General features: G+C 42.2%; 1 protein-coding gene and 1 non-coding gene across 2 annotated transcripts in view; both read left to right on the forward strand.

The window, feature by feature from the left end:
* The window catches only part of sema4ba (sema domain, immunoglobulin domain (Ig), transmembrane domain (TM) and short cytoplasmic domain, (semaphorin) 4Ba), a 480,563-nt gene that overhangs the window by 39,056 nt on the left and 419,170 nt on the right, over positions 1 to 22,337 (forward strand). The gene's annotated exons all lie outside the window — the stretch shown is intronic.
* Positions 11,770 to 11,891, forward strand: LOC125486833. The gene has a single exon (XR_007265459.1). It is a non-coding gene; the product is annotated as a U6atac minor spliceosomal RNA (small nuclear RNA).

Below are 22,337 nucleotides of genomic sequence, written 5' to 3' on the forward strand. Positions count from 1 at the left end.
CCTGTTTGACTAAACAGCCATAACAGAAAGAACTTAAGATCATCCAACTGTTGTCTAAAAGAAGAAATGTATCAAACAGGAAATCATTTTGTTTGGGGAGCAGAGCACAAACAATGATGGCCATCACAATCACAGAGATAAGATTATTACCCTGTAATCTTCTGCTATGCACAAAAACTTAGCAGCACGGCAACCTCTATCATCAAGAAAGTCAAAAACAAAAAAGATAATGGGAAACAATATCCACTAAATCAAAGATCACCCTGTCTTGACCATGCATCTCCACTCATTCTCCAGTAATGGTTGAAAATCCATCTTCTCAATTATAGAAGCAGCACAAGAACTGATTCAGTAGTACAGTCCACCAATCACAACCTTCTCAAGCCAAATGGGAAACAGAAATTAAGATGGCCTTACCACTCGAGTTCTGAAAATAAATATTATAAGGTGGCTCGTGGTGCAGTGGTAGTGTCCCTACCTCTGAGCTAGGAAGCTAATGTTCAAGTACCACCTGTTCCAGACATGTGTCATAACCTGTTCAGAGATATTGACTAAAAAAATACATAATTTTTTTTGAGGGCAAGCACTATTGATGTTCTCCACATTTTCAGTCTCTGACTGTCTCTACACAAGTGGATTAAGGGTTACATTGTAACAGATATGCATCTGCAGTGATAATCCAAGGGTGATTTCCAAAAGGAAAACATTATTCAGTCTGCATAAAGATTTCCTATCCTTCTGTTGAGTTAAGGGAAAACATAAAAGTACCCTAAAGAACAAGGGAAAGGGAGTTTAATTGAAATAAGTTTGTATATTTGAATACAAGACACAAGCAAGTCAATTAAGTAAAATGGTAAAACAGGTACCTACTGCTATTCAAGTGCTCACATTGAAACCAGAATAAACAAATGGTTTATGGAATGGGACCAACTGATAGAAGCGCAATTTTCCATCCATGCTGTCAACTTCTTGGTGAGGACTGAGTGACTTGATGAATGATTCTGCAATGTCAATCTTTGGCTGAAATCATCAATCTTGGAGTCCCTTCCACATACAGGCAATTATCTATTATTTGCTTGCTCATAGTCTGGACAACATTGCATTCTGATTACAGATAGTCTGGAGTCACTCGATTAAGGATACCATTCATATTGCTTCTGCAACAAACAGCGGTTCACACTGCACTATTCTTAATTACAGCCAAAGACCAGTTTGCTACTGAAATTTGAAAAATTCAATTAGAAAAATATATTTTTATTGTAAATAAAGACTCAATTCAAAACAGTTGATTTCAACCTTTAACGCTCATATCCTTAATTTCCTGGTACAATATAATTTCCATAGAATAGTATATGGACCTTATGTTATTGCTTGATGTAGTTATTGACGTATCTAAAACCAATGCCATCAATAACTTGCACATACATGGCACTACTAACGTATGTGCCCCAAGGAACTTCACAAGAGCATTATCGAGCAAAAATTTAACACAGAGGCACAAAAGGACATGCAAGCAGAGGTGACCAAAATACTGGTCAAAGAGTCAAATTTCAACAAGTACTCTGAAGAAGGAGACAGAGACAGACACATTCGGCAGCTCATGGCCTCAGCAGTTGAAGGTAGTCCTTAACTAGTAGTCAAATGATTAAACTTGGGCAAAATCCTAGAGTACTGTCAGAAAAACTACAAAAGAGGATGAAGCAAAGTCATTAAGGAATTTGAAAACAATGAGGATTTTAAATTCAAAGCACTATCAGTCTAGACGGCAACTATTTACCTCTGAACACCTGAAGTTTAGATCCAGTGTAATTATAAGCCTGTAAATTCAGTTAGAATGTCATACATGCCTGTTAAAGGTTGTATTTCCAATTTACTTTATTGAAATTATTTGATGGATCAGTATCTCAAGTAAATTCTCTCTAGCCATGAGTTGCTATGCATGTTTTGACATCCTTACCATCATGCTCTCACTTTTTACCCAAGATGAGTCCCAACTCTAAGACTTCTGAATATCTTCATTAATATTGTGTAAAATTTCAGTATAACGGACACGACAGCATAAAAAGGACAGTGCTGCATTAGACTTTGTTGCAATGAATAACACTAATTTAACTAACATTTACGTTAGTATATTTTCTAGCTCAAATGGAAATTTTAAGTTGCAGTCTTTATACTAACCTATCATTTGGAATTAAAATATTGTGCACAACGGAACGATTTCTTATACACTTGCTAAATTCACAATAGGAAGTATACTCCATCTGTCTCAACATTCCAACAACTTTACCCAGTTTTACTGGTTTCAGTTACTTTAAAAACTGTTTCAGCTGTGCAGAGTTTAAGGCTTCTTTTACTTAAAAAAGGGACCTCAATTCAAATGACAGGGTGCTTGCCATCCCTACAAAGATCCACACATTAGCAGTGGTAGCACTTGCATAAAGGGTTAATTCTTTAAGTCTCAGGAACAACTGACCATACCTCGAAATCTGTGTTGATACAACCAAGGACAAGGTTTTTGGCTACATGTTATTCCTTAGGTGTATTATAAATTAATTTAGAAAGCCATTAAATTCAAGACAAAAATCATCGTTGTCAACAGGTAATGCACTTTTAACATTCAAATCACAGCCAATATACATGCAAATAATTTACACAACATCTCTCTCTCTCTCCTGGACCCCATCTGCTTTAAATGAATGCAAGAAAGCTTTTTCTGGAGTTTCCGCAGCAGTTTAAGCACAAACCCTCCCCCATCCTAAAAATTCTCGATGTTATTCAGGAAAATAGAAAGGAAAGCCTGAATAGAGAGAGAGAACGAGGAGAATAGGAACAAAAGAGAAAGAGCTACAGAAAGGGGGTGAATGAAAGAGGAGAAGCTTTGAAAAGAGAAGGCAGACAGCTTGCAGACAGTGAGCACAAAAGAAAGCTGAAAGGAGAGAGAGAGAGAGAGAGAGATGTAGAAGATAAAATAAAATCTTTCTGCCGGAGATGAAAACATTTTTCAAGCTGCTTCAAGAGTAACAGTGTACCACAATCTGAGTCTAACAAAGAGAAATCAATGGTGACAATTTAAAAAGATACAAACATCTTTACAAAGAGACAAAACATCCCAGTTATGAATATTTTATTTTAATAATTATAGAGCTTGAAAAAAGTTGGTTCCTTCTGTATTTTCTCCCACACTCTTCTGCAGTGAAGCAGGGATGATTTTTTTTTAAAAATTATTCCCCCCCCCTTTCACCTTGGAGACGCCATTTATTCAGAATCTAGCAGGAAGGAATGTGGAAGTGAAAGAGTGAGAGATGTCGAGCAGGAGTGAGATACAGAGAGAGAGAGACAGAGACAGAGAGACTGCCCCCAAGTTACAACAGCTCCAGGCCTGACATACAGAGAGAGAGAGAGAGAGAGATGTGAAGGGGATGGGGGTTGGGGAAGAGACAGGGCACTTACTGACCTGGTCACCACAGCCGCAGGAAACACCCCCGAAGTCTTGGCCTTGAATATGAAGCCGCGTGAAGGAGGATCCGTACCGTCTGCCGGAAGGAGACAGGGAGTTGGGGAGGGTAAGGGGAGGGAGAGGGAAAGACACCGACTGAGGGAAGGAGACCCCCTCCTTCTCCGGCAGGGGGGGGGGGGGGGGGGGGGATTTAATGATTGAGATTTTCCCACCCCCCAGGGGCTGATTCACCTCAGTAGGCGGCAGCCCATATAAATACCCCCGGGAGGCCTGCGGCTGTCCCCCCGCCGCCCTCCTCCTCACCGCCCCCCTGACGGATGGAGGGGGAAACGACTTAGCTGCGCCCGGCCTGACAGGCAAACCGAGAGGGGGAAGCCGCCGGCTTCCCCCGAGGTACGGCCGGCATGGCGGAAGGAACGGCCCACCCCTCCTGTCTGACAGTCTCCCTGTCCCGTTCTCTATCGGTGCCTCAAGCCCTTCGCCGTCACCACCGCCGTCAACTCCTCAGAGCCGTTCACGCGCAACCTAACCTGCCGGCCAAACCCCTCCCCACCCCCCACTCCCGATAGACAGCCCTCCCAGCCAATCGCCGCCGCGTCCGTCCGCCGACGCCACGGCCGCGCTGACGTCACCCGCCAATCAACGAGCATCCCCGCCGTCGGTGCGGAGGCGGGATCTGGACAGCGGTCAGGTTAGGTTGTGGGGGAGAGTGTCACTGCGGATCTTGGTGTCTGCTCAGTGACAGTTTCTGAGTGACAGCTCAATGCATCAACGCCCATTACAACCAGGGGAGGGAATCGTGCAGAACTTCATTAGATATGTTTTATGTGGAGAATCACACAGCGCAGTAGGCGGTGGGAGTATGTTTCCCCTTGTGGGAGAGTCTAGGACTAGAGGGCATTATCTCAGAATAAGGGGTGGTACATTTATGACAGAGATAAGGAGGAATTTCTTCTCTCATAGGATTGTGAAACTGTGGAATTATTCACTGCAGAGGACTTTTGAGGCTGTGTCATTGAGTGTATTCAAGGCTGAGATAGATTTCTTTTTAATCACTGAGAGAACTAACAGGGGGTTGAGGCAGATTTCAGAATGTTGAAATCATTGAATGGCAGAGCAAACATCAATGGGCAGAATGGCCTACTTCTTGCTCCTACATTTTATGGTCACCATATGGCCCATTGTGTCTGCATTGTTCCCTTAACAAAACTATCATTAATACTGGATAGGAATCTGATAGGGGTGTTCAAAATCATGAGGGGTCTGGATAGCGAGAAATATAAACAGTAAGTGCTGGAGAAACTCAGCAGGTCTGGCATCATTCTATGGAGAGGAAAACAGAGTCAATATTTTCAAGTCTGATATGACTCTTCTTTAGAAGATGCTATCAGACCTGCTGTATATTTCCAACTGCTGTTTAAATTTATAATCAGAAAACGCAAGCAATGTCAATTCAATAGAATGTAAAGAAATCCATTCAATGACCTGCTGGATATTAACTTATAGTGCAAATTGTGAAAAAAAACTGATACTTTAATCGAAACTCAAATCATGTGATTTATTTGATTCTAAATAACATTGAAGGGTGTCTACATTTAGTGCAATTAGCAGTTTTGATCACTCTCCTATTCTTTGCCTGCTGAAGTTGTACAAATGAACTCAAATTACAAACTGACACATTGTAATAAATACTTATCCATTTCCACACTTCATATTTAAAAATTAAATAATTTTGTCACACATCATTTGTTATATTGTTACAACAAAGTTAAAGCATTGTCTACAGTTATGCTTAAATATACTCGACAATCTCATTACTTGACACATTGTAATAAAACAATGAACTCATTTTAAATCATTATGGCATTAATTGCTGTCTAAAAGCTCTGATGTGCCCCAAGGATTGCCTCTGTACCTGCATCTGTTGACTCATGCAGTTAAGATCCTTAGACTTGTCTGAGGCTCTGATTTTCGACATAAATGTGGTTTCTTTTCTGCCGAAACTTCTTTGATGGCATTTTTTTTGCCTCTAATGCTACTGAGCTTAACTTTTGTTTATCTCAAAACCGATAGAATTTATTCCAGTTCTCTAACTACCAGCCATTTGCACTGACCTTGAACTGTTCATACTGATTCTCTCCCTATTTTGTTCTTTTAAACTACTCCACTGACTTTTTCCACATCTATCAGGATTTTGGTTACCCTATTTTGCTTGTCAGTGTTCTTGATATTTGAGTAAATTGTCTTCATTTTGCTTATATTTCTCTAATGCTACATCACAAAACATACCTTCTTTTTAAAACACATGAGTCCAACTGGCAGCCGTGATCCTCAGATCCAGAAAAAGTCCCGATTCAAGCCTGGTATGCCCTCAGTCATGTTCACGTTGTTCTATTTACCTTGCTGCCATATGTAAGGTCTCTGTTTCAATGCTCTAGACGACATTGAGGTGTCACACACAATTTATGGATAGACAGAGAATGGGAGACACAGAGAGAATGAGACAGAGAGAGGAAGGGAGCAGGAGGAAGTGGTGGAGGGAGAGACAGAAAAAAGGAAAGACTGAAACAGTGAGAGCAGGAGAGACTAAGAGATAAGGGGAGACAGACAGCAGGAGAGGGCCAGTGTAACTGTTGAAGGACGGAGTGATAAAGAAACGGAGGGAAGAGAGAAACTAGATGTGGAAGACAACCTAAGACAAAAAGACAGAGACAGGAAAACAGAGAGATAAGAAAGTCAGAAACAAAGACTCACAGAGACTGAGATAGAAAGAAAGAGAGAGACCGTGGCAAAGAGAGATTAAGAGACAAAGTGAGAACGACATACACAGAGCAGGAGAGACAGAAACTAAGGCAGAGAGAGACGGAGAGACAAAGCAACAGAGAGAAAATAAAAAAAAGGCATTCAGAGTGAGAGGGACTGAGTTAGCGCATGTGAGAAAGACAGGAAAAGATGAACACAGTCAAAGAACCAGAGCAAAAAAGAAAAATACAAGAGGAACAGCTTTCAAAATGATATAACCAGGATCTAGCACATAAAGAATTTTTCCATGAGAAAATTCTGGATCAGAGACAGGCAGACAATAAAAAAGTCAGTCATACTCTCTAGAGCATACAGGAGCCTTTCTGTGAGGAAATGGTCATTCAGTGAGTGGAAGAGAGACAGAGACAGAGACTGAGAGATAAAATATGAAAAAAAAATCTACCACCATTCTCTAGAGAATAATGGAATTCCTTTGTGAGGAAATTCTGTATCTGAGTGTGGGAGAGAGAACAAGCAAGAGAAACAGCCAGAGACAATAAGAATTTCATCATTATTCTCTACAGTGTTGGGGAAATTTCTTTGCAAGGAAATTCTGTATCATTCCACAGTTTTTTTTCTTACAATTGAAAGGTACACCCAAAGATTTTTCTTTTGACTGTCTCCCCAGAAATCTTCAAGAAATATACCAATAAATCTCTTCTGGTGTTGCACAGGGGGAATTGAGATCACATGTAGCCTTCAAGTGAAGTAGGTTTAGAATACATTGGTCATTTGCAGTGTTTGCCAGCTCAATTTAACTCCATTTATAACTCATAATTATGTGCACATTTTATAGGTCAATTGTAAATTCATATTCTCTTGTTCATAATGCAAATTGCATCTGTACACCCTGTAATTACACTCTTCACCCCTGCCTCCACCATGTCTCCATTAGTGTGGAAGGGGGAATGTAATTATTGCGTGACACATTTACATAGGCACTTTCCATTACAAATAAGGACATAAGAATTTATAGCGGAAAATGTTGACAGGAAATGCATGGTCAGCATTACCACATGACAGCTTTGACATACATGGAAAGCAGAATCTTTCATTTGCAGTGGCTTAAAAGCCTCACTAGAATTAACTTCTGCAAGCTATCTTCAATTAAAAGGAAAATTCACAGAACTTCTATTCACTGTGCACTATTAACCTTTAAACTAAGGCATGGCAATATGATAAATCATAGAGGCACCAGCACCAAAGCTTTGCCTTTTCCACTGTTCATGAGCTTTAGCAAATCCACAATTATATTTACAAATAACAGCCTTGAAATTATGCCGTTAGATACTAGAAGGAAAGACCTCAATCGCCTCAAACGAAATTCCTTCCTGCATTATTTTACCAGAGGCTGTTAATGTTTCTGCCAAAACAGTAAAGGAAAGAATTTCATAAATAATATGGAACATCTCTACCTTAGTATCTCACAGACAATTTGCAAGACTGATGTGTTTTCAGATTCACTAAAACCAATTAACAATGCAAAATGTCAGCACCTTCAATGTGATTTGGAATCTCCTTTGCTTCTGAATTAAACATTTGGAAGTAGAACAGCTTTCTATGTGCCTTCTATCTACCTTTTGGAAATTGCTGCACACAAAACAATCAGCTGTTTTATCTCATGAATTATATTATAAAGAAATAGAAAAAAATAGCAAACATGATCATGTTTAGTGTGTAAGTTTTGTGCAAGTACTCTCTCAATATGTATTGTGCTTCTGTCATATGCTCCCACTCCTCAACCCTGTTATCTATTCTGATTATTTTTAATGATCTATGATAGGTGTTTGCTAGTGTGTGTCCAAGTTTCTGATTTACTCAATATTCTCTTAGATAGGAGTACATATGTATGCTTCAAAACAAACATAGGGTGATATGGGGGGGCGCATGACAAAACCTTGGCAGATAGGATCAAGGAAAACTCCAAGGCTTTTTACATATACGTGAAAGGGTAGGGCCGATCAAGGATTATAAAGGGAATTTGTGCACGGAGCCTAAAGAGATAGGAGTGGTCCTTAATGAATACTTTTCTTCGGTATTCACAACTGTGAGGGACCTAGTTGTAGAGAAGCACAGTGTGAAACAGGCTGGTAGGCTAGAGGAGGTCAATGTTAGTAAGGAAGATGTACTAGGAATTTTGAGGAACTTGAAGATAGATAAGCCCCCCGGGCCTGATGGGGTTTCTCCAAGGATTCCATGGGAAACGTGGGAAGAGATTGCAGGGCCTTTGGCGATGATCTTTTCGTCCTAACTGTCCACGGGTATAGTGCCGGAAGATTGGAGAGAGGCAAATGTCATTCCTTTGTTCAAAAAAGGGAATAGGGATAACCCCAGAAATTACAGGCCAGTTAGTGTTACATGAGTGGTGGGCAAATTATTGGAAAGGGCTCTAAGAGATAGGATTTATGATCACTTGGAAAGGCACAGTTTGATTCATGATAGTCAGCATGGATTTGTGAGGGGTAGATCATGCCTCACAAACCTTAATGAATTCTTTGAAGAGGTGACCAAACACATGGATGAAGGTAGAGGAGTCGATGTGGTATACATAGATTTAAGTAAGTTGTTTGATAAAGTTCCCCATGGTAGGCTCATGCAGAAGGTAAGGAGGCATGGGATAGGGGGAAATGTGGCAGATTGGATTCAGAATTGGCTGACCCTTAGAAGACTTTGGGTGATAGTGGACGGAAAATATTCAACATGGTGCTCAGTTACGAGTGGTGTACCACAAGGATCTGTTCTGGGTCCTCTTCTATTTGTGATTTTTGTAAATGATTTGGATGAAGGAGTGGAAGGGTGGATTAGCAAGTTCGCGGACGATATGAAGGTGGGTTGAGTTGTGAATAGTGCAGAGGGCTGTTCTAGGTTACAAAGGGACATTGATAGGATGCAGAGCTGGGCTGAGAAGTGGCAGATGGAGTTTAACCCTGAAAAGTGTGAGGCGATTCATTTTGGAAGGACAAAATTGAAAGCAGAATACAGGGTTAATGGAAAGATTCATGGCAGTGTGGAGGAGCAGAGGGATCTTGGGGTTCATGTCCATAGTTCCCTGAAAGCTGCCACCCAGGTGATAGAGTTGTTAAGAAGGCATATGGTGAGTTAGCTTTCATTAATAGAGGGATTGAGTTCAAGAGCCGTGAAGTTATGCTTCAGCTATACAAAAGCCTGGTTTGGCCACATCTGGAGTATTGTGTCCAGTTCTGGTCGCCTTATTACAGGAAAGATGTGGAAGCATTGGAAAAGGTGCAGAGGAGATTTACCAGGATGTTGCCTGGAATGGAGGGAAGGTCTTACGAGGAAAGGTTGAGAGAGCAAGGGCTTTTCTGTTTAGAATGACGAAGGATGAGAGGTGACTTGATAAAGGTGTACAAAATGATCAGAGGTATAGAAAGAGGTATAGATAGAATGGACAGCCAGAGACTTTTTCCTAGGGTGGAGGTAGCTATTACGAGGGGGCATAGTTTTAAAGTGAATGGAGGTAGACATAGGCGAGACGTCAGAGGTAGGTTCTTTACTCAGAGAGTGGTAGGGGTGTGGAATGTGTTGCCAGAGAGGGTAGTGGAGTCGGCCTCATTAGGGGCATTTAAGCGGCTATTAGATAGGCAGACCATGGATGATAGTATAAGGTAGGGGTGGAGGTTAGATAGACCTGAGGATTAGTGTAAAAGTGGGCCGAAGAGCCTGTTCTGTACTGTTCTATGTTCTATGTTCGAGATCAAGCTATCAATTTGAAATATAGAGAAATCACTATATGGCAAAAAGAAATTTTAAAAATGAATACTAAAATAAAACAAAACAAAGAACTGCAAATGCTGGAATTCTGAAACAAAAACAGAAAGTGCTGGAGAAACTCAGCAGATCTGGCAGCATCTGTGGAGAAAGAAACAGAATTAATATTTCAAGTCCAGTGACCCTTTTTCAGAACAGATGGCTTCAGGGCAAAGTGGTATTTATCTTGATGACAGGGATTCGGGAGTGGAATGGAGGTTGGGGGAACAGGATGGTGAAGGAGTGAGCAGATAGGTGCAGACAGAGCCCAGAGAGCCCTGAAAAAGAAGCATTTGGGCCGGAGCAGAAAAGGGTGTCAAGGAACCCTATAAAAGTAGGAGAATAACATGGGTTAATGGGAAAACTTTTGGTGGCTACATTCATAAGTGCCATAAATGAAGTTGGTTGTCATTATCACAGGGTAACGATCATAGTCCCAGAATTACTGTTACAGTAGTTCCTCAAGTAAGTAATGTCAACTAAGTTAGTCTCCCAGTTAAGAAGGGATGAGGAGAAGTGTTTCCTCTCTGCAGGCCAATAGACTGTGGAATTGTCTTTCCTACAAAGCACTGGTCATTGAATACTTTTAAGGCTGAGTTAGATTTCTGACTGACAAGGGAGTCAGATGATATAGGGCTAGACAGGACCGTGGAAATCAGTTGTGGAGCCATACAGCATGCAAACAGACCCTTCGGTTCAATTAGTCCATGCCGACCATAATCCCGAAGTAAACTAACCCACCTACCTGCGCTTGGCACATTTCCCTCCAATCGTTTCTTATTCATGAACTTATCCAAATGTTTTTTGAAAATTGTAACTGCACCCACATCCACCACTTCTTCTGGGAGTTCAGTCCACACACGAACCACTCGTTGTGTAAAAGTGCAGGCCAGAGGAGTGTGATGGCCTAGTCTGCTCGTAATTCTTATGTTGTGATGGTGACCTCTCAGAGTATCAATGTCATCTACAAGGTCCTAGTTAGGAGTCTAATGGATAATCATCACTTGTCAAGAAGGTAACATTCAAGAACCTTGATAACATCCAGCATGTTTGCTTATCTGACTCTGGTGTTCTTGGATTCATACTTCCTCCTCTCCACTTAGGGGAGGTGATGCCCTAGAATCTAATGATGACCGTGAATCCATTGTCGATTGTTGGAAAAAAACCCATCTGATTCACTAATATCCTTTAGGGAAGGAAACTGCCATCCTTACCTGGTCTGGCTACATGTGACTCCAGACTCACAGCAATGTGGTTGACTCTTATCTGCCCTCTGGGCAATTAGGGATGGGCAATAAATGCAGCCAAGCTAGCGCCACCCTCATCCAGTGAATGAATAAAGAAAAACAAAATTGTGGCGGTTAGTCATCCTCTGTAGAACATGGAGTACAGGAACTCAATAAGCATCCAAGAGGAAAATACTCCAGAGGCTGGAAATCCAAACTAAAAAGGGAAAAAAATTGGAAACATTCAGCAGGTCTGACAGCATCTAGAGAGGCAGCGAAAGACAAAGGTAACAATTCATTTCCATGACCTTTCACAGGAACCCACAATCTTCAGATTTAGCGATTTTGACCAGCAGGGGCTCCAACATTCCCTCTGACTCACATACCATACTTGGTTTTACATATTTTGCCCTATCTTCATCATTACTGGGCAACACCCTGGAATTGTCTGCTATTGTGGGACCTCCACTACCACTGCTGCCTATCAAGGTCAGGTACAACTTTCTCAGGGTAAGGAAGTTATGTGACAGCAGGTTAGCACTCCTGTTGATAAGGATAGAAAGGGTCTTAGCAGTCTTACAACACACAAATGGTTAAAGCACTGCTGCCTACTTAGGGGCATCCAAACATGTTTTTTAAAAAAAATGTTCCCTCTAATACCCTTTCGCTGTGAGCAATTTATTTGTTATGCTGCATGATCCCTTTAAATTTGCCAGAGGGCTGCATGTGTACAGTTCCTAAAGGGACACTTCTTGTGAGTAGCTTGTTGATTCCATGCAAAGTACATTCTCTTGGCACTGAAGCAGCTTGGGGTTGGGCAATAAATGTTGACCTCGCTATAACCTCTATACATCCCTGAGAACAAATGAAAGAATAATTTTGGAAAGGACTGAATGCTCAGAAAAACACAAAAGATTCCAGGCTCCCAGACGAAAAAAGATATGTACCATTTTAAATCTCTCCTGGAATAAACCTTTGTTTGAATTCTTTGCTTAAAATATCACATTAATAGCAAAAACTTTATTTGAATGTAGTTTCATTTAGTTGTACATTCAGTCATATTTGTTATATTTTGACATTGTTGAATATTCAGTGTGGACCTAACATATACAAGATTTATATGCTGTTTTACCAAAACATCCCCTAGCTATCACATTTAAGATGCATTCACATCCAAGCCAACATTTTGTGCTCTCTGTGCTAAGTACGGGGGTGGGTGTCTTTGGGGGTTGGGGTCGCTACCACCTTGTTCCACCACCCCAATCAGCAAGAGCTGACTGGTGGGCTTCTCGGCCTATCAGGTCCATTGACCTGAAGTCCTGCCCTGTCAGAAGCTGCCAGCCAATCAGAGGCAGGAAGTCTCTGGGCACTGGAGTACTGAGCGGTTATAAAGGACAACAAGGAAGAAAGTGGGTTTTTTTTCCGGTGGAGGGAAGGTAGTGCTCATTATCAGGTGGAGTTCATGGGGCATGGGGGCAAGGGTGGGTTGTTGCCTCTCAGTTATCACCCACCTGCCCTCATATATAGAGTTAACAAGGTGTAGAGCTGGATGAACACAGCAGGCCAAGCAGCATCAGAGGAGCAGGAAAGCTGACGTTTCGGGCCTAGACCCTTCTTCAGAAATGGGGGATGGGGGAGGTGGCTAGAAGATGGATAGAGAAGATAGGTGGAGAGAGAAGATAGGTCAAAGAGGTGGGGATGGAGCCAGTAAAGGTGAGTGTAGGTGGGGAGGTAGGGAGGAGATAGGTCAGTCCAGGGAGGACGGACAGGTCAAGGGGGGGGTGGGATGAGGTTAGTAGGTAGGAGATGGGGGTGGGACTTGAGGTGGGAGGAAGAACAAGTTAGGGAGCCGGGGATGAGCTGGGCTGGTTTTGGGATGTGGTAGGGGGAGGGGAGATTTTGAAGCTTGTGAAGTCCACATTGATACCATTGGGCTGCAGGGTTCCCAAGCGGAATATGAGTTGCTGTTCCTGCAACCTTCGGGTAACATCGTTGTGGCACTGCAGGAGGCCCAGGATGGACATGTCGTCCGCAGAATGGGAGGGGGAGCACCTCTCAGTCATGAACCATTTCAACTCCCCCTCCCATTCCTCAGACGACATGTCCATCCTGGGCTTCCTGCAGTGCCACAACAATGCTACCCGAAGGTTGCGGGAACAGCAACTCGTATTCCGCTTGGGAACCCTGCAGCCCAATAGTATCAATGTTGTCTTCACAAGCTTCAAAATCTCCCCTCCCCCTCCTACCACATCCCAAAAACAGCCCAGCTCATCCCTGCCTCCCTAACCTATCCCTGCCTCCCTAACCTATCCCCTCCTCCCACCTCAAGCCACACCCCCATCTCCTACCTACTAACCTCATCCCGCCCCCCTTGACCTCTCCGTCCTCCCTGGACTGACCTATCTCCTCCCTACCTCCCCACCTACACTCACCTTTACTGGCTCCATCCCCGCCTCTTTGACCTGTCTGTCTCCTCTCCACCTATCTTCTCCTCTATCCATCTTCTATCCGCCTCCCCCCCTCCCTATTTATTTCAGAACCCCCTTCCCCTCCCCCATTTCTGAAGAAGGGTCTAGGCCCAAAACATCAGCCTTCCTGCTCCTCTGATGCTGCTTAGCCTGCTGTGTTAATCCAGCTCTACACCTTGTTATCTCAGATTCTCCAGCATCGGCAGTTCCTACTATCTCTGCCCTCATGCCCCCAGGTTGGGGCAAATGGAGGCATCATCACCAAGATGGCAGACAGGCCTCTCTGATTTCCCTGTTGGTAAGGCAGCCACATTTCTCTCCTGCTTGGAAGGCAGGTAATCAGGCTGAAGGTGGGTTGAGGCCATTAATTGACCATTTAAAAGCTGTCACTGGTGGATCAGGTGCCCTTTATTGCCACCTGCCCCACCACCTCTAAGGAGGGAAAAGTCCTGACTTCAGTGTTTCTGACTTGGTACAAAGCTCCACAATAAACTAGGTTAATATCTCAATGACATAACATTCACACGAGACAGTATAAAGAAAGATCTGAACAAAGAACTGTGGATGCTAGAAATCAGCAACAAAATCAGGAAATTTCTGGAAGAATTGTGCAGGTCTGGCAGCTCCTGTGGAGAGGAAATGAGTTACTGTTTCGGATCCAGTGTCTCTCCACAGATGCTGCCAGACCTGTGCAATTCTTCCAGCAATTTGATTTTGTTGTTTTTAAAGACAGCTCTGGATGGTTTTGCTGATTAATTTTAATCTTTCAGGTTATTTATTCCATTGTTATTTTGGTTCTGCTATGGAATTGAGCAGCAAAAAAATTGTGTGCAGAATCATGTCATAAGACTGGAGTGGGTTGGTCCAAGAATTCTACTTTTCTGTTTACATTTTGTTAGCAGCTGATATGAGCAAGGTAAAACTAATTTAGCTATACTTAAAAAAAAAAAATCAATGGGCAGACACTACAGTTTAAAATAAAACAGCAACTTGACAAATGGATACGTTTTTCTGCCCTACTCTGTCTCAAAGCCTGGACTAAACTGATTATCCTGCCACTCCTTCACTTGCTGTTGCATGTTCTTCCTGTTTTTCCAATTTCAGGCACCCAATGAAAGCATTTCCAGGTAAGAAATGGTGTGAGTCAGAGGCAGAGGTTTTCTATGCTGAGAATACGTGCTATTGTTCTTCTGTCATACATAACACCCATTGCTGGATGTACTCTGAGTAAACAAAAAAAAATCTGGCATATTCCAATCCTTTATAAAGTGGCAATTAAATAGTACTTGGCTAAATGCTAAGTTTACTAGATTTTGTAGTCTTAAAGAAACCAATCACTCGTACACAGATCCAACCAATCACTCGTACACAGATCCAACCCATCAGAGAATGATTCTTGCAACAGTTGTATGTTTGTGACATAACACATCTGTCCTTACAAAGCAGAGTGACGCCCCATGTGCTGTGAATAATGCCATGGGAAATTGCAGAATGCCTTGTATATTTGTACTTTAGCCAAAGAGATGTTCCAACCAAATGCTTCCTTAAACAAAAATATGTTGCTGATCTCCTCTGGATTTCACTTAACAATAAGGTGGAGAAGATTATTTTTCCTTTTTAATGTTTCTGTGCTGCAAATTGTGATGTCTGAAATATAACATCTGAGCTATAACAAGTGAATATGATGCATTCAAAACTTTTGTGTAGACAGATCTGTACATTAGTCTCAAGATGCTGTTGATCATGCTAAATATTGAATAATTAGAAGAATACACTATTTGATAGCCTCTAGTACCTGGTGGAAGAGTCTAGGACCAGAGAGCATTGTCTCAGAATAAAGGGACACTAATTAAGATTGAGATAAGAAGGAATTCCTTCTGAGTGTTGTGTGTGTTTTTGGAAATCTTTGCCGCAGAGAGCTTTGGGGGCAGTGTCTTGGTATATGTTTAAGGCTGAGATAGATTCTTGATCAAGAATCAAGGGAAAACACAGGAAAGTGGATGTGAGGAATGTTGGATCAGTCATGAGCAGGCTTGAGGGGCTGAATGGCCTATTTGTGTTCCTACTTCTTGTGGTCTTCAAGCTACTCTATTGATAGAATTTTAGGTGCTAAAGTAAAGCTGTGAAGAGGACACAAATGCTCTGCAATGAGATATAGGCCAATTGTGACTGGGCAAAATGGTGGCAGGTGGAGTATAAGTGTGGAAGTAATAAATTATTCACTTCATGGAGAAAATGGGTAAACAGAATCTTTTCTGAGGTGCCATACATAACAGCTTGGTATTCAGTGAGAACTGGGGATCCTTCTATATGAATCAGACAGTTACAAACAATAGGACCTTAAAAGGGTTGTTAGCAGTGTTCATTGCATAAGAATGAGAAAGTCTTGCTGCAATTATTTTCAAGCTTTCATGCAACCAATGTGGACAGTATGTACAGTTTTGGGCTCCTTACCAAAATAAGGCAATGTTTAATCATGAGGAGAAAGCAAAGATTCACTAGATCGATACCTGGGAAGAGAATGCTATGATTTGAGGAGGGATTGAATTAATGTTCTATATTCTTTGGAATTTAAAACAATTAGAGGTGATCTTATTAAAATGTATAAAATGGATAGAGGACATGAGATGGTGACTGCTGAGAGGTTGTTTCCTTCCACTGTTTGGGGAGTCTAGAGCTAGGAAAAGGGGATGGCCATTCAGATAAAGAGCAACTTCTTCAATTGGGATGGTAAATCTTTGGGGTTCACCTCCAGAGAAGCTCAGCTGATGACTTGATTCATGACTGAGATTGATAAATTTTTGGGTGCTGAGGGAATTAGGAAAATGGACAGAGGGCAGGAAGGGTGAGATGATGTTGAAGTTTAAGCCATGATCTTATTGAATGTTGGTGCAGGCTTATGAGAGTGTATGGCTGCACTCCCAACGTAGGGTTCAGGCCCCCAAGGTGGGTCACAAGCTGAACTGTTGGCATCAATGGCTGCTTTGGAGCACTGATCAAATTACTACAGCTGTGTTTCTACTTGGACAGGCATCTACTCTCAAGGCCATTTCCCCCAATTTCACTGGCCTCCATCCTGCACCCACAGTTCTCCACCCACTTTCATTTTTCCAGGTCACTCTCCCCCTGTTCCACTCTCTTCCCCACACTGACCTATATCTTACTCTATTTGATGTTGAGCATCATGCCACTTGCCAGGGTTGAATGGTTTGAGCTATATGGAGACGCTGAACAGGCCAGGGCTATTTTCCTGGAGCGTTGGAGGCTGAGGGGTGACCTTATAGAAGTTTATAAAATCATGAAGGACTTGGATAGGGTGAATAGTTAAGGTATTTTCCCCAGGGTAGGGCAGCCCAAAACTAGAGGGCATAGGTTTAAGGTGAGAGGGGAAAGTTTGAAAAGGGACCTAACAGGAACTTTTTCTCACAGGGTGACGTGTGTATGGAATGAATTGCTAGAGGAGGTGGTTGAGGCTGGTACAATTACAACATTTAAAAGCCATCTAGATGGGTACATGAATAGGAAGCGTTTAGAAGGATATGGGCCAAATGCTGGCAAATGAGACTAGATTAATTTAAGATATCTGGTCAGCATGGACGTATTGGACTGAAGTTTCTGTTTCCGAGCTGTACATCTCTATGTCTCTACTTGCTTTTTTGCTCTCCAATATCAGTGTCCCATTCAGCCTGTGAGGTGTTTCATTTTGAGACCCCCTACTATTTTTAGTCCCCCACTCTCTCGGATCTCACTGAGGATTCACAACAAATCTCAAAGCTCAAAACATGGTCAGGATGGGAAAATGTTTGGGAAGTAAGGCTTACTGCTGCATCTATTTTTGGATTGCTTTCAGACTCTTTTGAGCATGATTTTCCTATTTCATAAATATGACGCTGATGTCATTTTGGTTTATTTTTATTGAAACTCTATGGTAAATAATTGAGACTAGGAGGGATTGGTGTTTCTGCCTCTCACTGCTGCCTCTCTCCCAGCCCATGCAGGACTTTCTTCTCTAAGCCTTGCCTTCTCCTCTCTTTAGCAGTCTGCTTATGTCTCAGATAAGAAGGTGTAGAGCTGGATGAACACAGCAGGCCAAGCAGCATCAGAGGAGCAGGAAAACTACTGCAGTTCCTACTATCTCTGCTTATGTCCCACCTCTTTTTATCTTTGACTCATTTCTCATCTCTTTCTAGTCTGTTCTTTCTCATCTTACATTCTTGTTTCAAATAAATCACCTTGCTATTTTTCAAGTTTTTCCTTTAAGTCCCTGTGCTTCAATGGAATCTGACAGTTTGATCGAAATCTTGCCAAGGATCTACTAAGCAAACATATTATTACATGCCTGACTGATTGAAGCGTGTTCAAAAAACAACTCACATCTAGAACAGCGTTCAGAAAAGCTAGATGGGTGGTACAAAACTCTCAGGTTCTGAGCTGCATTTTACTATTAATCTCAGCAATTACAATATCATTCATTAGATAACAGTAAGTAGAGTGGACAATCTAAAAGAATGAATGGTTTCCATTTCACAGCAGCTTTCACAAGAGGACTTGGCAAGATGGAGACCGAGACGTTTATACTATTGTCACATGTTGTGATACAGTGATGTTATCACAAGTGTGTCTCTTAAAGGTGTATTATGTACAATCTGTGAGACACAGCACTTCAACAGCTATGGCGGTGGCTACATTCCCTGTTGTAGGAGGCAATGCAATTCTGGGATAATCTCCAGGATAAAACATAGCCTCCATATACTTCACTCCTCAAAAAGTGTGGGTATGTCATTGCAGCCTATATAGTTTAGCGGGAGGTGTTGGCAATTGGGTTCCTCTTAAACCTGTGTTCACTTAATATTCTGTATTCAGTATTTTCTGTGTAGCATGACACCCCATTTAACTGTGGCACAGTAGTAACTAGTATTTCACAGTGTAAACAAATCATATCGGGCACCCCACTACTCTATTGAGTGCCATCTTTTCAAAAAGAAGGTTTTATTTTTGCAAGGATTGAAAATTAACTTCCAAATGAAGGTGAGCAAAGGAACAATGGTCATATGGCGACATGAATAGCTGTCTCATGGTCATTAGCCAAAAGAGTTCAGACAATTGATTGATAGAGTGTAAGTTACCTGCCCTGAGAAATAAGGGGTATCACAAGTGGCCAGGGGCTGAGGGAGGCCTTCATCGGGTGATCCTTATCAGGCAATCCTCAGCTTGCTATCTTCTCCAGATGGAAGACTGACCAGAAGAAGAGCCAGGGAAGAGTTCCCTAACGCCTCAGCTAGACTGTAGGATACTGCTCCCACAAATTTAACGAGACCAACAAATTCCATGTCAACAGCCTGGTTGTCCTCTGGTTTCAGTCATAGAGTCATACAGAATGGAACAGACCCTTCAGTTCAACACATTCATACTGACCAAGTTTCCCAAGCTAAACTAGCCCCATTTTCCTGTGTTTAGCCCATATCGCTCTAAACATTTTCTATTTATGTACCTGTCCAAATGTCTTTTGAATCTTGTAACTGTACCTGCATTTACCATTTCCTTTGGCAGTTCATTCCACATACAAATCACCCACTGTGTGAAAAAGCTGCCCGTCAGGTCCCTTTTAAATCTTTCTCCTCTCACCGTAAAAATACGTCGCTAGTTTTGAACTCACCACACCCTGGGGAAAAGACCTTTGCTATTCACCTAATCTATGCCGCTCAGAATTTTATAAACCTCTGAAAAGTCACCCCTCAAAATCCATCTCAGGTTGAGAGAAGTGAATCATCCCTAATTGTCACAGTTTTTTACTTTCCTATATCGAATTAACTCATGTATCAGATCTAAACTACTGCTTTTCAACAAACTTGATAAAGGCTGTAGACTTGCTTGCTGAGCCGGTGTGTTTGGTTGCAGACGTTTTGTCACCATGCTAGGTAACATCGTCAGTGCACCTTTTGTTGTTCTGCCCCACTTGTTATTTATATGCCTCGGTTTGCTGGGGGTGGTTGGCATCAGTTCCGCTTCTGTCTTTCAGTGGTTTGTATATCGGGTCCAGTTTAATGTTTTTGTTGATGGAGTTCTGGTTGGAATGCCAGGCCTCCAGCAATTCCCTGGTATGTCTCTGTTTGGCTTGTGCTCTTATGGATATGGTGTCCCAGTCAAATTTCGTGTCCTTCTTTGTCCATGTGTATTGAGACCAGTGAGACTTGGTCGTGTCTCTTGGTGGCTAGTTGACGCTCGTGTATCCTTATTGTCAGCTTTCTTCCAGTTTGGTCTGTGTAATGTTTCTCACAGTCCTTGCATGGTATTTTGTATATTACGTTAGTGTTATTGGTTGGGGGTATGGGATCCTTTACGTTTGTCAGTAACTGTCACAGGGTGTTTGTTGGTTTGTGAGCTACCCTGATACCTAGGAGGTCTGTGTAGTCTTGCGGTCATCTCTGATATGTCTCTGACGTACGGTAGGGTGACTAGTGTGTCTGGCCATGTTGTGTCGTCTTGTTGTGGTCTGTTGGGGAGGTAACAGTGGATTGTGCTTTTTGGATATCCATTCCTTTTAAAAACTCCGTATAAGTGCTCCTCTTCTGCTTTGCATAATTCCTGGCTTGTCTGAATAATATCCTGATGCCAACCACCCCAGCAAACTGAGGCATATAAATAACAAGCGGGACAGAACACCAACACTTCACCGGAGGCACATTGATGATGTTACCTAGCAGGGTGACGAAACGTCTTCAATCAAACACACTGGCTCGGTGAGCAAGTCTATAACCTCATCCACAACCCGAGCTATAAATCTTCTCAAAAACACTAAACTTGATAAACTATCAGAAAATTGCTACAAATTTTTGACTGCCTATATTAGGTGACTGGAATCATGAAACCCCCAAAAATGGTGGAGGGGAAAAGGTTACCTCCTCAGTGGTGTCTCTGTAGTGCACATGTGGCCACATGCTTCATGAAAATAAAATCTCATTGACCTCACACACTCTCGAGGATACAGGAACCAACGTAATGGCCACATTTCTGGCCTGGGTAAATTTGGTTCCACTGCTATTGCTAACCTTCATCAAGATGGGATCTCTTGAGAGTCTGTGGATTATGCTTTGTAAGAAATTAGATTAAACCTGAATGACATAACATTTCTACCAGACGATGTAAAGAAAGGTGGTTTTTCTGCTTGATTTTAAATTTTAATGTTATTTATTTATTTCATCTTTAGTTTGGTTCTGCTACTGAACTGAGGCCAACAAAAAGAATTGTGTGCAGAATCAAGTCATAAGACCAGAGTAAGCTGATCCAAGAATTTTGTTTTTCTGTTTACATTCATGTTTGACAAAGAAGGAGAGGCAGATGAGGAAGTTTGTGTTTGTAAAGAGCAGATTCGGAAGCCAGGAGAAGATCTCCAGCAAGCGAATGGATAAATCCCTTTGTCAGCGTGTGATGGATTTCCTTTGACCTTCAGAATGTTATGACTTAGAATCCCTACAGTGTGGAAACAGACCCTTCAGCCCAACAAGTCCACACCGACTCTCTCAGCATCCCACCCAGACCCATCCCCCTATAACCCACCTAATCTACACATCCCTGAACACTACAGGGCAATTTAGCATGGCCAATCCACTTAGCCTGCACATCTTTGGACAGTGGGAGGAAACCGGAGCACCTGGAGGAAACCCACGCAGACACGGGGAGAACGTGCAAATTCCACACAGACAGTTGCCTAAGAGTGGAATCAAACCCAGGCCCCTCGTACTGTGAGGCAGTAGTGCTAACTGTTGATCCACCGTGCCGCCCTATTACTGTTGCTCCTGTTGGTTGCTTCATCATCTGTCGGGGCCTTTTCCCCCTTTGCAGTCACATGGAGAGGTATCTTTGCAAAAAAACTTCCATCAAATACACCTTCTCTGCTTCTAGAAATAAAATAGTAGGCAATTCCCAAAGGGAAACCCATTGAGTTTAATATGAAATGGGGACAAAGCCTATGGAAAATTTTACTGGGCCAGTGGAAGCATTGTGACCAAAAATAATTTGATTACTTCGGTGGTGTGGATAATTTTGAGAAGTTGGGACTTCTTTTCTGGAAAAAGAGAAAGCTGAGAGGAGATTTATTGAAGGTATTCAGAATCATGAGGGGCCTTGGCAGAGTAGATAGAGAAAAATTAAATGAAAGGATCAAGAGCAAGAGGGCATAGATTTAGGTTATTGGCAAAAAAACAATGATCTAATGAGTGATTAGGATCTGGAGTGTGGTGCCTGAGAATAAGAACACAATAGGAACAGGTGTAGGCCATCTGGCCTGTTGAGACTGCTCCACCATTCAAATAAGATCAAGGCTGATCTTTTCATGGACTCAGCTCCACTTACCCACCCACTCACCGTAAACCTTAATTCCTTTACTGTTCAAAAATCTATATATCTGTGCCTCAAAAACAATGAGGTCACCTCAATTGCTTCACTGGCTAGGGAATTCCACAGCTTCACAACCCTTTGGGTAAAGATGTTCCACCTCAACTCAGTCCTAAATCTGCTCCCCCTTATTTTGAGGCTGTGCCCCCGGTTCTATTTTCACCCGTCAGTGGAAACAACCTCCTTGCTTCTATCCTATCTACTCCCCGCATAATTTTATAT

This window comes from Rhincodon typus, chromosome 33 (genome assembly GCF_021869965.1).
Source record: "Rhincodon typus isolate 14 chromosome 33, sRhiTyp1.1, whole genome shotgun sequence".
Lineage (NCBI taxonomy): Eukaryota > Metazoa > Chordata > Chondrichthyes > Orectolobiformes > Rhincodontidae > Rhincodon > Rhincodon typus.